Source organism: Protopterus annectens, chromosome 16.part0, assembly GCF_019279795.1.
Source record: "Protopterus annectens isolate FY-2018-M chromosome 16.part0, PAN1.0, whole genome shotgun sequence".
Classification (NCBI taxonomy): domain Eukaryota; kingdom Metazoa; phylum Chordata; order Ceratodontiformes; family Protopteridae; genus Protopterus; species Protopterus annectens.
In genome coordinates this window covers 878599209-878617993 of record NC_056750.1, presented here as the reverse complement: position 1 = coordinate 878617993, position 18785 = coordinate 878599209, and the positions used below count along the sequence as shown (strand labels likewise).

At 38.6% G+C, this 18785-nt stretch overlaps 1 protein-coding gene across 1 annotated transcript in view; it reads right to left on the bottom strand.

Annotated features, from left to right (window-relative positions):
• Positions 1-3199: 3199 nt before the first annotated feature.
• The window catches only part of LOC122790380 (zinc finger protein 560-like), a 164201-nt gene continuing 148615 nt past the window's right edge, over positions 3200-18785 (bottom strand). Inside the window, exon 6 of the mRNA XM_044057893.1 lies at positions 3200-8219. The gene's annotated coding sequence lies outside the window, so the exon portion shown is untranslated. The remainder of the gene's footprint in view (positions 8220-18785) is intronic.

Below are 18785 nucleotides of genomic sequence, written 5' to 3'. Positions count from 1 at the left end.
CTCTTTCCCATGTCCAAATTTGTTTTTTATACCTTCCAAAAATCTCTAGATGTTGTTCTTTATATTTTTATACTTCCTCAGTTACTTCTTTTTCCAAACAGCCCAAGGTTTCCTGTTCTATATAAAATTTTCATAAACATTTGTATTAATGAACACAAATTTTTATTTAAAGATTCTGACAGTTTTTCTTGGGCAAGAATTTTTCTTTCCTCTAATTTTTCTCAATCTTTTTGTATATCTTCTGTCTGGAAATTCTGGGCTTCTTGCATAATAGTAACAATACATAATTTCTTTCTTAGCCTCAATAGTCCACTCTGTCGTCTTTATGGCTTGTTACTGGCCTATCAGTTTTTGTGATTTTTGTGGACTACTACTTCCTTCTACAACAGGGGTCCATCCTCTCTGTGAGCCTGGCCTAGCCCCATTGTACAAATGTTTCTGTGTCTTGAGGAGTCTATACTGTCATTTCTTCCAGTCCTGGCATCAATGTGCCTACCAGGATTGGGTACTTTTTTATCCTGGGTCTTGTACACCTAGCTATCTCTTTTATTTTTTGACCTACTTCTATCCATGATATGTGCTATATAAAATACAGTCTATATATCAGTGTCATCTTCGTGAAATTTTGTGAAAAAACAGGTCCAGCTTGTGAAGGTACTCACCAAGACTTGAGGATGAGTTCACTTCCAGCAATACTACTGTCCTTTTCTTGTTGATTTATCATCTCAGCATTTGGACCCCCATTTCTCTCCTGCGTGAACTTGACGAGTTCTGAAGTTATGTTTATATGTGAAATACATAGTGCATTCAGGACATTTATATGGTTTCAGTCCTGTATGAAGATCCTTGTGCCGTAACATATCAGATCTCCATGAAAAACACTTAGCACATTCAGGACATGTATATGGTTTCTTGCCTTTGCAATAAGTCTGATATCTTACTGGTATTTTTTGTACAAAAAACTTGTGTCACTTTCATATTTCTCTGCATAGTTATTTTCTGTGGAGCACTGTGGTGGAGGAAAGAGATGAAGCTTGTTGTAGCCCTCAACAGGCAAAGCATGCTGATGTATGTTCTGTCAGGTGATGTAACTGGGGTATTTCATTGCTGCATTCAGGGCTCTCACTGCAGTTATATCCTGAGTGGTGCTGTGTTACAGGAGAGCAAAGAAGACTGTCATAGTCCTTCTCAGGTTCAGACTCAGCACACTCCTGCAGGTTCTCTGTTGGTTAATGTAATTGGGGTTTCCCAAGTGATGACTGCTGATCGAAACTCAGTCTGTAGTCTCTGTTTAAAATATCTAAAACAGATTATTCATATTTTGTCATTGTGATGAAACAAGTATCTGCTATTTTACCTATAATAGCACATGCACATTTATTTAACCATTTTTAATATTATGAAATAATTTTCTGTTAATAAAGTTATTTTGCTCTGTTTTCATTAATACAATTATTAAAATAAGCAAAAGCATTTTGAACGCTGAGGTGAGGCTATGTTTAAACATGACACTTGGGTTGTGTTCTTCTGTTCTACATTTCCTCCTTGTGATCTTATTATTTGTATTGTGAAATTTTCCATATTTGAATGGTTTTTCTTGTATTTCATTTTGAATATATCTGGGGCTTTTTTTTGTATTGATTAATTTGGTTTTCACCTTTGCATAAATATTGCACCATATCAGATCTCTCTCTTTCCCATGTCCAAATTAATTTTTTATACCTTCCAAAAATCTCTAGATGTTGTTCTTTATATTTTTATACTTCCTCAGTTACTTCTTTTTCCAAACAGCCCAAGGTTTCCTGTTCTATATAAAGTAATTGGGGTTTCCCAAGTGATGACTGCTGATCAAAACTCAGTCTGCAGTCTCTGTTTAAAATATCTAAAACAGATTAAAAGTCTGTAGAAGACACATCGGCAACACTCTAATAATAAATTCTTGTTTAATACAACAAAAAACGGACAGTACATTCAAAATACTTAGCGCTTTCACCCAGTTCTATACCGGGTTTCTTCAGAGTAATTAACATATGGAGCAGTTACATTAAATACTTTGTCAAGTCAATTTCCGTTTGTGTAATCAGTTTGTTAATAGTATAATTAATTAATTATTTAGTTGCCTGCTTGAGCCTTTAAAACAGAATAGAGCAGTGTATCAAGGGAATACATTCATTAAATAAATAAATAAGCTTCTAAAAAATGTCATATAAAATACCATATAAAATATATACATATATATACATATATATGTATATATACATAGGTTAGATAGGTTAATATTTTATACACTTTCTGTATGATAATTTTTGATTGTGAATATTTATATTGTAAGTTATTTATAATAGACATGAATTTGGGATTTTTTGCTACATCATCATATATTTTATATGGTATTTTATATGACATTTTTTAGAAGCTTATTTATTTATTTAATGAATGTATTCCCTTGATACACTGCTCTATTCTGTTTTAAAGGCTCAAGCAGGCAACTAAATAATTAATTAATTATACTATTAACAAACTGATTACACAAACGGAAATTGACTTGACAAAGTATTTAATGTAACTGCTCCATATGTTAATTACTCTGAAGAAACCCGGTATAGAACTGGGTGAAAGCGCTAAGTATTTTGAATGTACTGTCCGTTTTTTGTTGTATTAAACAAGAATTTATTATTAGAGTGTTGCCGCTTACTGATGTGTCTTCCACAGACTTTTTATCAGTATCTAAAACAGATTATTCATATTTTGTCATTGTGATGAAACATGTATCTGATATTTTACCTGTAATAGCACATGCACATTTGTTTAGCCATTTTTAATATTATGAAATCATTTTCTGTTAAAGTTATTTTGCTCTGTTTTCATTAATACAATTATTAAAATAAACAAAAGCATTTCCAATGCTTCATTTTTCAGAACTCAGTCCTCAATGAGCAGCTGTGGGAGATGCAAACACAGTACAAAACTACCACCATTACCAAGCAACTTGATCAGTTAAGTACAACCTCTCAATCTTAAATCACTAAAATGTGACACATTTTACTGCATATATAAACTACAACAGTGTCTTCCTCTGACACTTTTTAATCTGTTGATATAGCTTTGACTATATATAAATCTACAAAGTCCTTTTGGATCAGCTCACTATAGTGCTAAGCATGATTGCATGAGAATGAAAATGAAAAACACATTCATATCAAGTACAACATCTTTAATGTAGGCAGATTATAGTATCGAACTAAAACAAATGTGCGCCTCTCAGTCTGAATTCCCAGTGGGGAGAAAATGCCATCTACCTGTTGTACAGATTATTGTCTAAGAAATAGTTTCACTCATCACAAAGTTGAGAGATGCTCTCAGAAGAGAAGAAAACATTTGTTAACCAGCTGTGCTCACTGGACAAAGTCCCTTATCAGAATGTCCCAGGTACAATGTCTGGTTAAGTTACTTACTCAGAATCATGCAGTAGGCAAGAGGAGGCTGTTGGAATTGAATCAAGGACTGCTCCAGGGTCTAGGTCTAGAAGCTCACACTCCTAAAAACCTTCCCCAACTACCAGACAACAGTCTTATTTTGGGAACAGTCTTGTTGAAGGTACCAGATATAGGATGGCTGCATAGTCTAAAATCTGCAAACTAATGTTTTCTATCCAGAAATTTCTGGGTAGATCCACACAGACACCTAGACCCAAGCAATTAATTTGTGTAAAGAAAGCTGTCTCATACTCTTTAGTTTTTTATCATCAAAATCCCACTTTTGCTAAGGCTCAGGAAAAAACCCTGTATTCATTTGAACCTTAATTTACATATTCTATACATCAGTGAAAACAATGCTTACTCAAAGTGATTGTTACCATTTGGATTGGTCTTATAACAAAAAAAAAATCTACATCATCTGGAAGGTCAAATCTAATCATAAGACTTCATCAGTTGAACATTCCAGAATCATAATAAAAGTAGAGAAAAGGTCCACACTAATCCATTAGTCACTCTCCTGTATCTGACCAGGGGTAATGTGGTCAGCTTCTACTATCTCTATCAGATTTATTCAATGCTACCAATTCTCAATGTCGGTCCGATTCTAAACTATAGATTGCGCAGTATACTTCTGCTGTTGTAGCTATACACCATATGGGATGTGTCCTGTCAAGGATAGCTGGCATCTAGCCAGTGTACAAAACCTTTGGGTGCATTCCTCATGCACTGTATGTCCACCCCAAGGCACAAGATCACACTGCTACAGGCCAGATGTATAGTCACACCAAAATGTATTTACCTAAATGTGGTAGATGAAGTCTTAACACTCAGAATAATACATCAATAATAATAAAAAGATATATCGTGAAGAAAAAGAACATGACAGAGGTGCCACCCCAAGGTGGGAAAGACAGGAAAAAGAAAAGTGGCAATAAGGAAGTGGCGGTCTATTTGAACGGAAGTGGCGGTCTATTTGAACATCTGCCATTATGGTAAATTTCCAAACAGAATTGGCTAAAAAGGTAGAATGGAGAGTATTATATAAAAATATTAGTAAAAGTTAAACACTTTCATCCCTTTTCTTTGGGACTTCATCAGAACTAAATCATGAATCATTGCCCTTTCTATTTATATATTAAATCTATTTAAAACAACCAATAACTGTAACAGATCTATTAAGAATTCTTATGAACCAATTTGTGCCTAACTACCTTAGAGGGAACAGTCATACCATAAAAACTATGTTTTAACTATTGCGCTACTAAAACATGCCTTTCAAAACAGATAGATATGGTAACTAAAAATATTTATAGCAAATAATTCTTAATCTTAAGCATATTAAAAATAATACTTAAAATGTATACATATAAAATATACATATAGTAAAGATCAATTTTACAATTTGGCTGCCCTTTAAACTAGCTAATGAAACAGCTTAATCTAATCCTGTTTTTTCACTATCATCTAACCTCACTTGCCACAAGAGCTCCCTGTATTCCAAATTGTATTCCCAGAGATGGCCTCTTGGTGTTTTAACCACCTGTTCCAAAATAAAAAAAAAACTTTTTATTTCCTTCACATGCAACTTTATGCCTCTACAAGGCATTTATATACTTTTTATTGTGTATGTCAGAAAAAGGCTCATACAAACATCTACTGAGGGAATGTTCCACCTTTCCAATACAGAAAGAATAACAAAAGTCACAGAATGACAAATATACTACCCCAGGGGTCTTACAATAATATCCCTAGTAAAATCAAAAAGTATATTTTAAACTTGGCAACTCAATAACATCTCCTTCATATATAAAACTGCACTATTTCCATGGTACACATTTCCTAGTCCTTTTCTTCCGATCTGGCCAATCTATTTTTTTGGTTTAATACACTTTTCTCAATCTTTTCTTTTAAATAATTATGTCTTTTGAATCCAAACAACAGTGTATCACCTAAAGACTCTCTAATTTCCGGATCAGCTTTAAGTACATTCCAATTACCTTTAATGCAATCCTTAATAATATAACTTTGAGAACCATACTTAATTAACATACTGTATTCATAACTCAAATTAGGACTCCCTTCATTATCATAATTTCTAGTTAATCTCTTGATAACAAGTAGTCATTTACCTAACAATGGGAAAAACCTAACATTTCTCCCCTGAAGAATTTCAATTTAAAGTTCATTTAACAATGTCTCAGGATAGCCTCTATCAATAAACCTTTGTTTTAAGATGATTAATTCATTGTTCAAATCATGATTATCAGAAACAATCCTAGCCAATTGAACCATTTGACCCTTAACAAGACTTCTATTTTGCTTAAATGGGTGACAACTTCTAAAGCACAGATAATTATTAGAGAAAGTTGGCTTCCTGTATAATTTGGAGTGATCAAGATCTTTTATTAATGATACATCCAAATAGTTAATACTCCGGTCTGAAAAATTATAAGTAAATTTCAAAAATATTGTCATACCATTAATATAATCAATACATTCCTTTAATTTGATTTCACCTCCACTCCAAATTATAAATAAATAATCTTAGGCAAGTTACTAGGTAGGGACTAAATTATGAACTAAGAACATTGGCCAACTCCCAGTGCTACATTACAATATCTGTATAAAGTGGGGCACAGATGGCACTCATTATGATCCCACTAATTTGTCTAAAATACTCTCCCTCAAAATGACTATACAACACAATCTCCATAAAATCACAGGTGATATTAATGTCCCGGTTCTCCAAATTACTGCTACTATTTAAAAATTCTCTAAACCAAGTACCACTTAGGGTGAAATATTCAGGCTTTATGTTTTCTAAAAAATCCCAGAAGCCTTGTTAGCTTTTAAATTATATATAAGAAAACCAAATTTCAATATTTTATTTTCTAACAAACAAAATCTCCCTTTGAATAAATCAAGAGGTCCACAATTGATTAGGCAAAGCACTTATAACCCACCTTTGTAGCCCCTGCTAGCACTAAAAATTATTCACACGTTCATGAGTAACCATTATAAAAGTAAAAGGTACTTGACCAATAAAGATAATGAATTGTTGATAGAGACAGTAACAGGGATATTAGAGTTATGAAGCTCGACAAGTTGGGGGGACTGTGCTTATGCAGGCTGTAGATTATTCTAGTAATATTTGCCTTGCTTAACAATGACCAAAAATACATTAGAACATCAAAAATGAAATTAATATAGCTTATAGTAAAATCAGCATTTATATTTATGATTTATTAATAGAAGGAGCAATTGATTTTAACACCTATAATTTTTTGAAAGTAGAATATCCTGCAGTGCCCAGTGTTTTTGGCATCACTAAAGTTCAAAAGAGTATTAATAATCCATCTATGTGTCCTATTGCAGCACCTGGTGGATACAAAACACATACGTTGGTGATGTTTATTGATATGAAAATAAAGCAATTTTGTTCTTCTTTCAAATATATATTAAAAGACTCTTGGGTTTACGTGCAATGGTATCCCAAAGGAGGGCTCCTTGAGGGGAGACTCTGGACTTATAAAATCCTGCTTTTCCGAACCACTGTCCAAACTTGAAATGTTTGGGAAGAGTAAGCCACAGATTCTTCCCCTGAGTACAGGTCCTTATCGGCAGAATCCAGTTCCCTGGGCCTAAGTGGAGTGGAAGACCGGGGAGGAGCAGGAGGGGCTTCAAAGCCATAAAAGCATTAAATAAATCCCAAGTGAAATCCTGCCAATCATCTCAGGGAGCCTTAACAACAAGGACACATGCTTCGTTTTTTGCTTTTTTTTCTGCAGGCTGTCCACATAAAACACCCTTGCTTGGTCACACGCTTGGCAAGATGCAATAATAGTTGTAAGGATCTCCTCCTGAACTAAGATTTGAAGAATCCCCTTTAATCTTTCAGAAGTAATCAGCTGAGATTCCCCCTTAACATCAGGCATAGGAGTTTGAAAAGCTTCCAAGTACATGTGAAAAGCTAGTTCCAGCCTCTGATGGGGTTATAGCACAGGAATCTGAAGCAACTACCAGGCAGTCCTCTAGGCTTTCATCAGCCTTGAGAGAGAAGTCTTGGGAAGCTGCACAACAGCCAGATCAGACCTAACCTTTTTGGCTTTGTTCTTAGCAGATGCCTGGCCCTTGGGATGGGAAGATTCCGGCATAGCACTCTGAACTAACAAATCTAACAACTTAAGACACTGGTTCTCTAGGTATATGGACAAGGAGGAGAAAACTATGCAGGTTCTTAGGTACAAACACCTGACAGATACAGCACTGTGTATGATTGTTGGAAGCATCCAAACAGAAGCGACAGTGGTCATGATGGCTTTTTTTGAAGTATCGGTCTCCCACACTGTCATTTTCCCTTTCTGGATGACATGAACACAATAACCACAACAAATATGAGAGACAGAAAAAACCCCAACAGGGCACTTATCTGAAAACATGGCTTGGTAGCCAGCACAGCAGAAGGACATTCAGACTGATGTTGAACAATGACGTTCAGACTAGTGGCAAAGAAGTTCTGAGTGTGTGTGCCCGTATGTCACCTTTATGTCCTATGCCTTATGCAGGGAACGTGTGTAATGTACAGCACCTATAAGAACTAAAAGGTTTTGTTATCCTGGCTGTAAGTTGGGCTGTCCTTGGCAGGAGATCCATTAGGTAAAGAATGCTGCAACAGTGATATGGAAGGACATCAAGCTCTGTAACAGATGTGCCACCTGTAGTCACAAAGGTTCTTCAGACCTACAAAAGGCAGAACATGTACTAAGTTTTTCTGGAGATTTTGACAGCAAAAATCACAAACAACATAATAGATGTGTAAGACAAGAATTTTCCCTGCATAGCATACTGCATATCTTTTTGAAGAAATCCTAAGAAATTAACTATGGCGTAATTGCTAGACCAAACAACCATAAATTTTCTCACCAAGATGTGGATATGCTTATGGCAAAAAAGAATTGAAGGCGACATGTGCAAGCTGCCTCTTTTATATGAGATGAAAGTGTGTGTCCTTGTGTGGGGAGAAGTGGGACCATTCAGGTGGACATTACCTCTGGATAAGTCATATATTTCAGGAATTCTACTACAACATGGGACCATGTGAAGAATATGTTTACTTAGAATACCTCTCATAATGCATCTCACTCATGGAAATGTATGTAAACTGTACAGCCTTATTTCAATAGAAATTAAATAGTGATTAAACAAAAAAATATATTGGAAAAAAACAAAGGAAAACATAGGTGTCAAGTTTGTCTAATACAAAAAATATGTGACACTGTAGCAATAAACAGTTTTATTTTGTAACTGGTAGCTTCACTATTTATTACAAAAGCCACTCTCTAAATTAGAAGATATTTTATCTAACACACACACACACACACACACACACACAAACACACAGACACAGACAGACGTCAAACCTTCTCAAACTGTGTGGATTCATGCCTAATCACTGACTTACAAGAATCTTTCTTGTTATGAGGGATAGAAAGTGCAAATTTTGAGTATCAGTTGACTTTGAGACAATACGACTATGATATTCTAGCCAGACTTCTAAGAGTATGCTGAAAATAACAAATGTTATTGTTCTTGCAATTCTCACAACCAAAAAGCATGTTTTTATGAGAGAAAATATACTAAGGCAAGCAGCTTTTTTCACATCCTAAGTATATGTCTTCCAGCCTCTGCTTAATTTAAAGGGACACTCTCAGTGTTTAAAATTCGGGTCCACTTTCAGGCTGCAGAAGCCACACCCACTTTAACACATCAGTCTCATTCCCACCCACAGTGTCATTTTACTTTTAAATATCTTTAACTCCACAGTTCCAGCCTTGTTTGAGTTCCCAAGATGAACTAATATTAGGTTTTGCATTCCTTTCTGATTTATATTGGATTTTCACTTTAGAGCTAACCGCTTGTTACAGTGCCAGTTCTGCATCTTCATTCTCATCCATACTTGGCTAAAATAATACATGTAACCACTTTTATATTTCTTATTGTTAACTTTTACCTTCGCTCAGATGTTGAGTTGTTCCTATTTTTATGGCTGTCAATAAAGCCTGAAGCTTTTATCTCTTTTTTGCAACTTTTGATAGTAATCCGTTTTAGCACACTTTAATTAAGAAAACATAATGTAAAGGACGTTACTAGTACAGAAGTTCCATTATTATTAAGATGAAAGTCTCTTCCTCCTCCTGTAATCAATATTTATTTGTTTTTTTTTTTATTGTGCTATTTATGTATTCATTTCTATTTTAATTATTACTTATCTGTATAAGTTGCCTGGTCTGAGGACCATTTTCATCCATGACAAAAGGCCAACTGGCAACAACAATATAACATTTAACAATATAAAATAAACAATATAAAACCATATAAATGATACAAAGCAATGTAAATACTCATCTATTTCTAAAAAATTGATTACATCGATTCTAGTATAAAAAGATTGGACAATAACATTTTCAAGTGCAATATGTTCTCCCCGAGCCTCTGCTGAAAAAGGGCATTTTTGGCTCAGTCAGACACTCCCGGTTAAGAAATGTAAAATAAATAAATAAATGTACAGCACTTAGCATATACATAATGAAATTTCTTAGAAAAAAAAACAATGTGACTCTAAAAAAATACATGAAGTACAGCTATGTTATCAATTTACCATAACTGTACAAGTTTGAGTATAGTCACTGCTACAGTTGTAACTTCAGGGATCTCTGCTGCAGGCAGAGTTCTATACCCTGCCAAAACTTCAGAGCTTATACCCTTTCCCAGACACCACCCTTATATCTCCTGTCTGCAGAACATTTCCACACTGGGGTGTAAAGCAAAATGTACAGCCATTTTATGTTCATTCTTGCCCCTAAGTTAAGATTTATCAGATTATGTTAAAACAAATAGTATGTCTGCAAAACATGAGGCAGAGTATGCAGTACTGATAGGATTCTCATCCTCTCTAGATTAGTGGTGCAGGAGGGCAGCTAGACTGGCAATGAAAGGAGGGGAGGGAATAAGTTGTTCCCCTATCTCAACCCAGAGCTCCATAGTTGTTAAGAGGGGATGGGAGAACTAGACTACAGTGGTGACCTCACTTGAACATCTACAAGTGCAACAAACTGGTAATTGTACTATGCTTTTCATGCAAGTCACTGTTGCAGCCATAACTTCAGGAAGAGTCCCAGAGCTTTATGTATCTGTCTGGCTGGAACCCGGGTAAAAGAAAGAGAACACAAGTCCCTTCAGGGTCACTGAGGAAAACCCTGCTCTAGCTTTTGACATGATGTCAAGGATGTAGTGCTGCAAAAAGGTGTAGAGAGAGGACCAAGTAGCCGCTTCTAAGATATCTTTTGAGGATACACCTTTTAGTAAGGAAATAGTGGTAAATGTACCCTAGTGGAATGAAATTTTACTTCATTTGGTAATGGTTTGCTACGGAATTTTGTGACAAAAAATACAATGATAGAGCAATCTGGATATGATCTGTTTTGAGATAAGCATTTCTTTACTGTATTTTCCAAAGGCTGCAAAGATGTGATCACTCCCTCTGTAGGCCTTTATTCTGTCTAGGTAGTACTTTGTCTGTGCACATCTAGAGAATGAAGCATTCTTTCCACTTTGTTTTGTGGTTGAATGGTCTGTTTCGGTGCATCCGTTGTCACAGCTTTGGGAATAAAAGAGGAGTTGGTGCTGAAGTGACCCAGTCTGTGTAAAAGACCAGGAAGGGCTCCTTACAAAATGAATCCCTGTAACTCTGAAGCCCTGCTGGCTCTAGAGGTATAAGTAAAGTCTGTGTGAAACAATTCTTTCATATACGGCTGGACTATTGGTACCTCACCTTCTGCAGGTATTAGATCCCTCGTTTGGCTCTATACAGAGAATATTTTCCATTTTCCAGGCATGATTTCCTAGTGCTTAGTTCCTGGCCTCTCTTATTACAATAGGTATGTTTTCTCATAACAGATTCCCAAAGGGAAGCAAGGTTATACTTTCCCAACAGCCAGATTGAGGATCAATAGCCTTGGGTGTACCCAAGTGCCATCTGTCTAAGTAAGTAAATCCACCTACTTGGACAAAGCAAGAGGGTCTTCCTTAGCCATCATAGGTGGGAGAATCAGTGATGTCTTCTCCAAAAAGGTGCAGACAAGATCATTTTCCGTCATTCCTTGACTATTTTCTGGATTACACTTGGGATCAGTGGCGGGGTGTAATCATGGAAAGGGACTTCCCCTAAAGCTGATGGAGAAGGCATCCCACACCCAAATCGTCTGGTGCCAGCAACAGAACATTCTAAGATGGCTGTTCTTGTGAGATGGAGATCACTCTATATCTGAAAGCTTCTATTTTTCTGCCAGTGAAAGAAAAACCTGTCTATGCGGTGCCCACCTGTGTGGATCTGACAAGATCCTGCTCAGCCGGTCTGTCATTAGATTGTTCTTTGTGGGAATGTAAACTGCCATTAATATCATATTTTAGTTTCTAGCAATGTTCTAGGTCTTCAGTCCCATCTGCACCATTATTTGATGTGTATGCTTCCCTTCTTCTTGATGTGTCAAGGTGTTGTCCATGATTATTGTCAGCATGCCTAGGACTCACAGATTCTTGGAAAACATACGGAACTGGTAACATCTCCTTCAGGATTATGCTGAGCTTGCACACTGTCTCAGACCAGGTGCCCTACACTATCTGGCCCTAAGAATGTGGCCCCCAAGCCAGTTCTGACGTACCTGTAGTCAGAGTCTGATTGTGGTGTGGGAGGTGGAAAGACATGCTGCTGCTGTTCTTGATAGATGGTATCTACCAGTTCATAACCTTTTTTGGGGGTGGGTAAGGCTGGGAGGTAGTGTTCTAGTGACTGGGAGTGATAATGCCACACATTTCTGAGATACAACTGGATTTTTCTCTTATGTATGCCAGCCGGATTGATCATGAGGATTGTGGCAGTTATGTGTCCTAGTATATGGAGGACTTTTCTGGCTATCCACTGAGGTGTCCTAGTATACTGAGGACATTTCCAGCTATCCACTGAGGTTTCTCTGTCATTTGTTGAAAGAAGGCAATGAGTGAAAGAACATATTCTGGAGGGAGGAACACCTTGAAAAGCTTGGTTTGTGGAAGAGCTTCCAGAAACACTGCTCTTTGAGAAGGAATTAGGTTTGACTTCTACAGGTTCAACATGAAACCTACTTTCTGAAGGGCAGTGCTGAGCAAAGGATATGGCTTTCATGGCCACTTCTTGAAACTGAGCCAGAAACAATCACTGAGGCATGGAGTAAATACGTATGTCCTTTGTCTTGTAATAGGCAAGAATTGGAGACAGACATCTGGTGAAAAGTTGTGTTGCAGGAGCAAAGCCAAAGGGCAATTAGTTGAATTGGAAGTGGTCACCCTTTGACAGGAGTCTTACAAATTGGCTGCACCCTCTATGAATGACAATATGCAGATATGCATCTTTTCAGACCTGTATTGATAACGGATACTTTGGACTTAGTAATGAAAGGATGGTCTTGAGTGTTAATATTTTGAATTTAGAGACTGACAGAAACTTGTTTAGTCTGGACAAGTCCAGAACGGGCCTCCATGGGACATCTTTTCTTGGAAACAAGAATAGCTTTGAGTAAAAGCCCTTTTCTTCTTATCCATTTTATTTATTTATTTTATTTATTTATTTACATTTGTTGACCAGGAGTGTTCATAGGTAAGTACTAGGCTATCTGCCCATGGGCATTTATAAGCCTAGCCACAAAGTGATGGCTTTCGCCTCCCTATTAGATTAGTAACCTGGGCCTCTGTCAACAGGGCTCCTGAAGTGATCCCAGGGTAGAACTTACGATTACCCATCCACTCATCAAGATTTCTCTTGAAGAGGGTCAGAGAGGAGCTCTGTCGAATATGGATTGGGATTCTATTCCAGAGTGAGGGGAGTCGCTGGGACAGGAATCTATCCCTCCAGCATGTCCTGTTTATTGTACATAGGTTCAAGTCGCTAGAACGAGTGGTTCTGAGGGATCTCGTTTGTTTGAGGTGAAGCATGTCCATTTGAGGTCACCTCTGAGCAGACGGTAAGCGACTGAGAAGAGCTGGAGCTTTTTTAGTCATGCTTCATAGGGTAATTGTTTAAGGCCCTTAATCCTCTTAGTGAGGTACTTCTGTGGTCTTTCTAGTTGTTGCAGGTGTCTAGTGAGGTACATCCCAAATGGGGCATTGTACTCTATTATGGGCCTAATGAGTGAAGAGTAAAAGGGCACAATCACCTCCTTGGATCTGGATGAGAAACCCTTTGTGATCAGGTGTGCCACATAGAAGGATTGCCTGACCGTTTTGGCAATGTGGTTATCAAAGGAGAGCATGCTATCTACTTGGGTACCCAGGTCCCTAATTACTTCTTCTGTACTTAGTGGATTCCCATCTATGTGGTAGTTTGTAGGTACTTTGTTTTTCCAAAATGGGATTACTATGCATTTTTTGGCATTTAGGTTGAGGCCGTGACTTTGACACCATGTGTTTGTCTCTGTGAGACCCTTTTGCAGGATGTCTGTGTCAGCTGGAGAGTAAATTATTGCACCCAGTTTACAGTCATCTGCGAACTTGGTTAGCCACAGTCCTTCCACCTTTGCCTGTACTTCGGAGAAATATATACCGAACAGGAAGGGTCCCAGGACTGAGCCCTGTGAGACTCCGCTTGTGACTGGTTTAGAGTCAGACATGGCGCCTGCCACTCTTACCATGTGGGTTCTGTCTGAGAGCCATTTGGCAACCCATCTTGTGACATCGGGGTTGATATTTAAGCTGGTGAGTTTGTCTATGATTCCTGAGTGTGGGATGGTGTTGAACGCCTTAACGAGGTCCAGATATGCTGTGTGGACCACCTTCCCTTCATCTATGGCCTTGGTGACTGTTTCAAAGAAGTCGACCAAGTTCAGGAGGCAAGATCTGCCTTTAACAAAGCCAAACTGGGTGGGGTCCAGTGTCTGAAGGTTCCCAATGTCCCTGTTAATGAGCTCCATGATAATGCGTTCCATGGCTTTGCAGACCAAGCTAGTCAAGCTTATAGTTCCCAGGGTCAGTTGTGGCACCACCTTTGTGGAGTGGTACGACTGTTGCTGTATGCCATTCTTTGGGTACATAGCCTGTAGAGAGGCTGCATTTGAATAGTGATTTGAGATGGGGGGTTAGTTCATTTTGAAGCTCGTGTAAGACACAACCTGGGATAGCATCTGGTCCCATTGATGCTGTGTTTTTAGCCTTTGCAAGGGCTGTCTTTACTTGTGTGTCTGAGATATCTGGAGCGCCACATTCTTCTGGGATGGGTGCTAGCCCCTTTGGTGGAGGGGGGGTGAAGTTTGCACTGAACTTGTCAGCCAGGATGTTGGCAATGTCGGTTGGTTCAGTGTATTTATGGCCATTATGCACTAGCTCAGAGCATATCTGAGAGTTTGCAGCTAGACTCTTGACATAGTTAAAGAAGGCCTTGTGGTTATCCTTAGAGTCATTGGCTATTTTTCTTTCGAAGTTGGCCTTGGATGATTTAACAAGGGAGCGCAGTTTTTTACTGATGTTAATCAGAGATGCCTTCTTATTTTGGGATTTTGTTCTGTCTTGCAGGAGTTTCCTCCTTCTGTTGTAAAGTTTATTTATGGCCGGGGTCCACCACACTGGCTTCCTCTTTTTTGAGGAGTTGGTCTTAGTTTTACTTGGGATGGCTCGGTCCATGCATTCTTGAAGGTGTTCACAGAATGCACTTGTAAAGGATTCTGCTGATGGGTCATCATTTTCCATTTGATTGGGAGTTTAGAAACTTCCCACCTCAGTCTTGAGGAGTGTGAAGTTGGCTTTAGAGAAGTTTTTTACCTTGATTTCCTTGACTGGGGGGGGGGGGGGGTGTGGATGTCCAGTGTGATTAGTTTGTGATCTGATCTTACCAATGACGAGTTTACCTCAGGTGTGGAACATAGGTTCCCCATGTTGGTGATGACCAGGTCCAGTATGTTGTCACCTCTTGTGGGAGTGGTGATCAGCTGTTCAAGGGCGTTTGAGTTTATAAACTCAAGGAAGCATCTGGCTAGGGTGTTTGAGCTTGAGTAGTTTTCCCAGTCAATGTTTGCATAGTTGTCATACTGGACCTAGGTCCATTTTCAGCGGAGGCCCAGGGAGAAAAGCTCCACAGTTAAAACAAACAGACAGTAGTAACATTGGATTACATAGCGATTAACACTTTAACATAGCAATTAATTACAAACATATTTACAGATGAAGAACATAGTACATCAGTAGACAATTAGAATCTTTATCTGCGAAGTACATAACAGACATTAACAAATGTTACAATAAGAAGTTCTTGCTGTATAAAAAGTACTAAGCTTATGAGCATCTGAGCTTGCTATAATCAAGGTAGTTAGTGGGGTGGAAAGAAAGGTAGTGGTTGGATGGGGTGGGTGATATTAGAGTGGGAGTTGCAAGGGCATTGCCAGCATGTTTTTAGGTGCGCTTTTAGTAAAGTTTTGAAGTGGGTGCATGATGGTACGGAGGTAATTGTGGGTGGGAGGGAGTTCCATAATTTGGCTATGGTGCAAGAGAATAATGCTTCACCAGCAGAGTTATTGGCTTTAGTGATCTGCAAGTGATTTTTGTTGCTGGATCTTAGTGGTTGGGTGGTGCGATAGGGTTGAAGTAGATTCTGGAGGGATGGGACATTTAGTGGATGGTTTACTAGTTTGTGGGCGAGTGATAGTTGATACCATTGAAGGAGGTGAGGGAGTTCAAGCCAGCCTAGTTCAGCAAGTGAGAGACAGTGGTGACTACAGTAGGATGCCCCTGTGGCGAATTTGGCGATTTTGTTGTAGCAGGTCTCTAGCTTGTTTAGATTGCATTGCCTTAGGTTTATATATATTGGAGAGGCATAAAGTAGGGTGGAGATAAGGTGGGAATTTGCTATTGAAATCTTTGTTGCTTTGTTGAGAAATTGCTTATTTCTGTATAATGCTCCTAGTTTTTTGTGGAATTTTTTTATGGTCATGGATATGTGAATGTCAAATTTTAGTTTATTGTCTATTTCTACTCGTAGCAATTTGGTGTGTTCAGTTGGATATATAGTGGTGTTGTCTTTTGCTGTGATGTTAAAGTGAGAGTTGTTTTCAGTATGTTTGGTGGGTTGGACGATGAGTAGTTTAGTTTTGTTTGGGTTGAGTATTAATTGGGCATCAGATAACCAAGTTTCAACAGAGGAAAAGGCTTCCTGTGTTACTTTTGGCAGTTTGGGTAGGGACTGGGCTGAGTAAATGATGGTTCAGTCATCTGCGTATTGTATGGGTGTGCCATGTTTGGTGGCAGAGGCTAGATTATTGGTGAAAACAGAGAAGAGTAGGGGTCCAAGGATGGATCCTTGGGGAGCCCCTATGGAGACAGGGAGTTGGGGAGATATGTCATTCTGCCATACAACAGATTGTTGGCAGTTGACAGGTAACTCTGAAACCAGTTGGTGACTGATTAAGAGAAGGATAGGTTATTGAGGACAGAGATGAGTTGTTTGTGTGGGACCTTGTCAAATGCTTTAGATAGGTCTAGGAAAGTAGCAGAGGAGAGATAGCCATTGTTTTTATGCTGAAGGATAGTGTTAGTAAAGGAGAGTAAGGCAGTGGTGGTGCTATGGTTTGGTCGGAAACCACGCTGAGTACTGGAAAGGAGGTTGTTAGTAAGGAGGTAGTCTGAGACCTGAGAATGTATGCATCTCTCTAGTATTTTGGAGAGTGGAGAGAGAATAGCTATGGGGTGGTAAATGGTTAGTTCTGTGGAGGGGCCGCCTTTGTGGAGGGGAATTATATGTGATACTTTCCACAGTGTGAGAACGTAACTTTCTGACAGAGATCGGTTAATCAAGATGGATACTGGGTAGGCCAGGGCATCAGCTGCAATTTGTAGGTATTCACTTGGGAGGATGTCTGCTGCTAATTTGGTGGGGAGGGCTTAAGTTTAGTTAAGAGTTTTTTTATGTTGGAGGTAGGTACAGGAGAAAAAGAGAAGGCAGTGGGGAGATTACTAGTTGAAGGTGTGGGTTGGAGGGGTGGGGGGGTTGTGTTGTTTAGCTAGTGATAGTATGGTTTGTGTGAAGTGTGTGTTGAATGTGGTAGCAATATTTTTGGAGGAGTGAGGGACGTTAGGAGGAGGGGTACTGACTTTACCTGGGTGGAGGATGGAGTTTATGGAGGACCAGAATTGTTTGGGGCTGTGTTGGGAGGAGTCTAGGGCAGGCTGGTAGTATTGGAATTTGTCCTGTTTTATTAGCTTTTTAACTCTATTGAGTAGTTCTAGGAATTTCTGTCTAGATGAGGGGGTTTTGGTTTTGCACCAGTGCTCCCAGGCTTTATCCCTGTTTTTCATTTCTGACTCCCTGGAAGACCACGTCTATGATTCCTTATTCTAGTGTCATTTGCAATGTGGGTACATTGAAGCATTCTTAGTCTATTGAGACTCTTGGGATTACTTTGTCATACGGTTTTGATATATCTTCTTGCAATGGTCCTTAGTACCCACTTGTCCATTGTGATTGCCCTCCATTCCTGCATGGAGACAGCTAACCTTCATTCTCAGTGTGGTAACATGTTACCCCGGGGTGAGGTTCGGGAAAGTTGGCTGACATATTCATAGCTACTCTTTGGTTTGTTTTGCCATCTTGCCTTTTTTTCCTCATAGAAGGGCATATTTCCTTTGGACTGTTTGCCCTTCTCTGGCTTTCTGTTAAATGTACCTTGTTAGGGTAGTTCCAAGAGGGTTGAACATATGTCCAACTATAATTGTAACTTTTCCATCTCAATGTGCAGGACACTATAACCGCGTCTTTCAATGTGCAGGACACTATAACCACACATCTTTCAATGTGCAGGACACTATAACCACATGTCTTTCAATGTGCAGGACACTATAACCACATCTTTCAATGTGCAGGACACTATAACCACATGTCTTTCAATGTGCAGGACACTATAACCACATCTTTCAATGTGTAGGACACTATAACCACACGCCTTTCAATGTGCAGGACACTATAACTACACGTCTTTCAATCTGCAGGACACTATAACCACATCTTTCAATGTGCAGGACACTATAACCACACATCCTTCAATGTGCAGGTCACTATAACCACATGTCTTTCAATGTGCAGGACACTATAACCACGTCTTTCAATGTGCAGGACACTATAACCACACATTTTTCAATGCGCAGGACACTATAACCACATGTCTTTCAATGTGCAGTAACTATAACCACACGTCTTTCAATGTGCAGGACACTATAACCACGTCTTTCAATGTG